Source organism: Sylvia atricapilla, chromosome Z (assembly GCF_009819655.1).
Source record: "Sylvia atricapilla isolate bSylAtr1 chromosome Z, bSylAtr1.pri, whole genome shotgun sequence".
NCBI classification, from domain to species: Eukaryota; Metazoa; Chordata; class Aves; order Passeriformes; family Sylviidae; genus Sylvia; species Sylvia atricapilla.
The window spans coordinates 20,380,172-20,386,201 of NC_089174.1; the positions used below are offsets into that span (position 1 = coordinate 20,380,172).

Below are 6,030 nucleotides of genomic sequence, written 5' to 3' on the forward strand. Positions count from 1 at the left end.
CCTGAGTGTGCGAGAAAATACTAATCAATCTTCTTTTGTGCATGTCTTATCTTCACCTAAAAACATTTAAATGTAAACATTGCATTGTGCTTTGGAGCTGTCAGTATATTGGGGGAAGGCATCTTGGAAAGAATTTAAATTTAATTGCTGAAAATACATTTTCTTCTTTCCAGTAACTGTCTTACTAAAGCAGAGGTGAAGAGGGAGAATAATATTTAGTCTATAACGCTGGTCAAAAGGGTTTTCCTGTAATTGTAATTTGGTTTTTTTGTTTTGATTGATTTTTGTTTGTTTTGTGATACAGGGTTTCTTTTTTAATAGAATTCAAAAATAGAGTTAAAAGTGATCTTTAGAGATTATGTAGTCCAGTGTTCTGCTCAAAATATGCCTAATGCTAAAGGTAGATCCTGATGCTCAGGATTTGGATGCCTTAGGGTCTGAAAATATTCATGGATGGAAATTCTGCAGCCTCCTTGGACAGCCCTTTGCTGTGCTTAACTGCAACCACAGAGATGTTTTTCCTACATTTGAAATTGAGATGTCCTTTGATGTCACATGTGGCTGTTTCATCTTGTCCTTTGCCCTGATTTTTTATACTTCTGAGGAGGGTCCAGTTCACTTTAACCTCCAAACAGACAACTGAAGGTAGCAATTGATGTCCCTTCTTGGCCTTCACTTCTGAGAAGAAGCACAACAGTCACAGATCCTTGACCCTCATCCTATGCCATGTATTCCAGCCCCTTCCTTTTCCCTTCTTTTTCTGCTGAATCCAGCTGATATGCCTTGGGTTTTACAGAGGATGTAGGGGACTGTTTGGACTGGAATTACCTAGCATGAAGGAATATATTAATGCTTTCAAATTAATAAAGATAAGTAACAGTGCCATGTAGCCTTAAGAAATGGTCCTTAACAAGATCTGTGAGAGATTTAATTCTTGACTTCAAGCAGAACAAAATTCTATACCTTAATTTAAAATACAGCAATATTAAAATGTTAGCAACTCAACTGAGATTCCCTTTTTGTCAAGTATAAAGACATTGCTGTGTAGAAATTCCTTGTCTTATAAGCAAATTTTAGTGTTCTCATGTGCCTAAAGGTTAAAAGTGAAACAAGGTAAGCCTCACCAAAGGTTGCAGAAAACAGTGTCACTCTCAGTTTACTTATGATTATGCTGGGGTGTGGAGAAAGTACAGGACCTTATAAATTCTAAATGAGTAGTTCTCAAACTGAATATTTGCAGAATTGGATCATGGTTTGCAGGAGTGCAAAAGCCTCATGGAAACTTATTTGGTATTTTGGGCGTATTTTCTCTCCCATGCTCATTCTCTTTGCACTTAATAAGGTTCCTTTAAAAATGTGGTCTTTTTTCATCATACCTGTAAGACTGAAAGACTGAGGAGGAGAGCAGGTAAGATAGAAAAGTATTATAGAAAAAGAGAATTTAATAAAAATGTTAAAACCAACTAAATTCCTGCTGAGTTTTCATAATAACTCACTGTCTGCTTTTTTGTCCTTTTATTTAAAACTAAACTATAAAATGTGGCATTAATAGCTCCCCCAGCTGATCAGTGCTAGACAAATGTTTTCAGTGCACTAGAGTGTGCTGTGTAAACTCTAAACTCTTTATAGCAGTAAGGTGCATAATTGTTTTGTTTAAGATACCTATGTTACAGAACCAGAGAAAAATGAGTTTTCAGAAGAAAGAAATTGGAAAGTTAAATAGAAATAAAGGTAAGGTACTGTACTAAAAAATAACAAGAGTCTTACAGCTCAATATGGAGAACATGCTGTATTGGGCAGTGGCCTTTCATGTTCCCAGAAAAACCTAAAAACATAAATGAGGAAGGAATATTGTAACTTGAAAGATCTAGAGAGGAAGGTTAAAGGTGGATTGCATGACCTGCTCAAGGAGCTTCTGCAGGAGAGGAAGGAATAGAAAAATGTAGCAGAATTACCCCATGGAGAACCAAGAGGATAAGTGCCTTTCTACCTAGAAAGATTTTAAAGTAGTGGTATTCTAAACACCAGAACCAAAGCACATGCAGCAGTAGCCCATTTGTCAGGCTACCCAGCCACTATCTGTAGATTACCATGAAGTACCAGACCTGACATCTAATGTCACAGGCTACAGGACACACCTGGGCTGGGGAGGGGACCCTTAGAATTGTGTACCACATGCAGAATGGCAGGCTGCCTATCCTGTGTTGCTGTTAGGGACATGAAAGTATGAAGCAGGCAGCAGAAAAGTCAGCAGGAAAGCTCAGAACTTTATTTTTCTGACTGTATCTTATATACACTTTGACAAGTAGGCCAAAGATTGGCTACACAGGTAGCCACCTCTTCGACCTTGTTGATTAACATCACCATCTTTCTCCTCCCAGAGAAGAAATATGTAAACAAAGTAGATAAATTCTAAAAATATACATAGTTTTCTTGAAGGTGCGTGAGAACAAAATGCAAACAGTGAAAAGCAGACAAATTTGAGGCAACAATCCTGCCTGCTGAGGGTTGTGCTATGAAACAAACTAATAGAAAAGAGTGTGTAGCAATGGGACTCTGACTATTAGGGGGTCAGACAGGACAAACGACACATCTAAACTGATGCAGCTTCCATGTCGAATTCCCCCTTTATTATCAGCCCATGGTAAGTTATATAGGTTCACCACATAGTTTACAGTTACAGGCTATACTTGCAAACATATTTTTGCAAAGAATGCAAACAACCCTTATTTATCTAAGTCTTAAGGTGGCTAAAGTGTCAGAACTACAATTCTATGTTTAGAAACCCATTACTTCCCAAAACACTTTAATATAAACTGTGAATTTTCTACTGTGCCACAATTATGAATTTCCAACTGCGTCACTGTGGCCTGCAGGCCCTGTGGGCCCAGTCTGGAATTGCTCATCCTCAATCAATCCAAATATAAATCATGTCTTCACTCTCTAAGGAATCCCAACAAGAGTGTATTACAGAGTTATGTCCTTTTTATGATACTCCATTCTTCATTTTACTTTTTTGTGTCCTATTTTTTTCTCTACCTTTATTTTTCCAGTTAATACAAATCCATATACTTACTTTTTGATATTTTAAGCTACTTAATCTGATTTTAGGATCAGACTGGCCTAGTCACTAGATAGATCTCTTACTTCTTTAACTGTCTTCAACACACTTCAACTGTCTTTTCACCCTGAGCTGTGGTCCACTGCTCAGGTGAGCAGTGGCTTTAGCACAGGTGTGTACTTCATGGACTCACAGAACGGTTTGGGTTGGAAGGGACCCTAAAACTCATCTTGTTCTGACCCCCCTGCCATGGGCAGGGACACCTCCACTAGACCACGTTGTTCAGAGTCCTGTCCAGCCTGGCCTTGAACACTTGCAGAGATGGGGCATTCACAACTTCTGTGGGCAGCCTCTGCCAGGGCCCTGTCATTCTCACAGTTAAGAGTTTTTTTACAATAGCTAATCCAAACGTACTCTCTTTGTTTAAAACCATTCCTCCTTGTTCTGTCATTACATGCCTTTGCAAAAAGGTCTTTCCTCATCCTTCCTGTAGGGTTCTCTTAGGTACAAGAAGGTGTTATAAGCTCTCCCTGGAACCTTCTCTTCTCCAGACTGAATAACCCCATCTCTCTCAGCTTGTCTCCCCAGGAGAGGTGCTTCAGGCCCCTGATCATCCTTGTGGTTCTCTGGACTCGCTCCAGCAGGTCCATGTCCTGCTGATGTTGGGGGTCCCAGAGCTGGACTTCCTCCAACATGGTCTGCTTGACTTGGAGTTTGAATGGATGATCACATCCCAAGGGATATGTGTGTTACCTGGACCAGCTGGTTAAGCCCTTTTGAGATCAGTGTTGCCTAAACAAGTCCTATTTCTTGATCTGTAGCATGCCATGTCATGTCATGTATGTAAAACAATGCATATTAGTGCCATTAAATTAGTGATTACCTGCAAAGTCTTAGATGGCAATTATTTTATCTCATTATGAAAGTACTGTAATGTTAGAAAAAGCACAATACAGTTTTCTGAACAGGCTCACCACAGCTCTCTATACATAATGTAACTTTTTCTGTGCGTTTTCTATCTCCTCTGCAACTCTCCAAAGTTTAGGTACCATTATTCATGCAAGTCTGCTACAGAGTGCATCTTACAATGTCTTGTGCACCACAAAAGTGTGTCCCTTTTCAATGGCACTTCTCACTTATTAAAAACCCTTCCAGATTATTTTCAGATCTTTATGGTTCTCTTTCTTTTACAATCAGGGGAACAAGATGAACACAGATTTAAGCCTAAATTTTCATTAACCTTTGTGTGGGTGATTTGCTTTAAGTAAAATTTGCTTCAATGTATTTTAAGTGTTTATGTTTCTCCAGGTGGGTTATATGGTACTGGTCCTACACTATATTGCTGTCCTCCTGATGGTCTGTGTGTCAGCTCTTTACTCATCTTTTACAATGTAACACACAGAGCAAAGCAGGGGAGTAGTGCTTGCATTGTCTCTTTGCATACAAATTTAACCCAAAATGCCAACTTGTAGCAACTGAGGGTGCTGAGCTCATACTGTTTAGAGAAGATAATGCTTTTCAGTCCACTTACCTGCCACCTCCACCCTTTGTTGGTTATTTTAGAATAAACAGATTTATTCTATTAGATAGTATTAATTATTTGGATTTTAGAAGAAATAGATTCTGTTTATTGAAGGGCTGAGTGGAATTAATGCCCTTTTCTGATTACTTAGGCAAGCTGAAGTCTGCAGTCTCTTGATTGCAGACTCCGAAGGCTCTGCCTCAGTCTTTTTTCTAATTCACATAAACTGCAAATAAATGTTTGTTGAGTTCTGGATTTGGCTGGTGCTTGGCATCTGAGTATGTCTTCCTATCCAATGCAAATCTCACTTACTAAAAACCCAAGCAAAACTTTCTCCACTTTCAGCTCTTGGTTGTCCTCTGTAATCCAACTCCTCTTCTGAAATCCCTTTCTGAATGTGCAAATAGCTGCCCCCTTTTTATTTTCTGTCATCTTCTCTCATTTCTTAGTGCAAACAGACAACAACATTATTTTCCAAATATCTTATTGTTGCCTTTCTGACTGCCAAGGCTAACTGATAAGCAGTGATTAAAAACCGGTTTGACTACACCACTGGGTGATTCTGGACATTGCTTGGAGCTGTGAGGTGTTGTGGGTACTGGGTGAGCTTTTTCAGTGTTTTGTGTGGCTTTCCTACTCTCTTAATTGCACTTGGAGCTTAATAAAAGCTGTTGCCAACTTTGCCACCAAAGTATGCAAGTTCCCTGGAGGATTTATCTTTGGGGAAATATTACCTGAATGTGTCAGCTTTAACTCAACTTGCTTCACGTGAGCTAATGGGTGAAAAGAGTGCATGTTAGTTTATCAAAGAAATTAGAAAATGCACGGCAAGAAAAAGAAATGACAATGATACACAGCTCCAAATCCTACTTATGAACATATTTTTTTCTTACGTCACTGCTCAGGCAAACCTAGTCTTCCAGCAATGTCTCCAAAATGGAGAAAGTAGAAATGTTCAAATGTGTCTCTCTTCTCTCTCCTGTCTGGGACACTGTCTACAAACTTCCATTATGTTCTTCAGGTAGTACATTTCTCATATGTTAAGGATCTGTAGTATACAAGAATTATTTATAACTTAGGTAACATTTGACACATCTACTTCTTCATTGTATCAGGTTGGGTATTTTTCAGAAACCATGATGGGGCTAAAAGTACCATAGGTGTCATGAGACGTCAAAGTGCATTTTCTAAGCCACTTCTTTTCCTCTTTTTTAATTGTAGGAGCTCCTGGTACCAAATCCACACGAGAGATGGGGACTGGGACATGGGGGCAGTTTGTGAATGTAGCAAAGCAGGGAAAAACAGTAGCAGCAAGATACCTGAAACAATCCAGATGCTATAACTTTTTTAAGACCCTCCTACATCTATTCTTTCTGGTAAAAATGGAGCTTTTTGCATCAGCAATAGGATTGATCAGTTTGAACACAGACCCTTCCAGTTGTTCCTT

The 6,030-nt window shown here is 39.0% G+C and overlaps 1 protein-coding gene across 1 annotated transcript in view; it reads left to right on the forward strand.

Moving 5' to 3' along the window:
- Nucleotides 1-6,030, forward strand: part of APC (APC regulator of WNT signaling pathway) — a 174,710-nt gene that overhangs the window by 154,840 nt on the left and 13,840 nt on the right. The gene's annotated exons all lie outside the window — the stretch shown is intronic.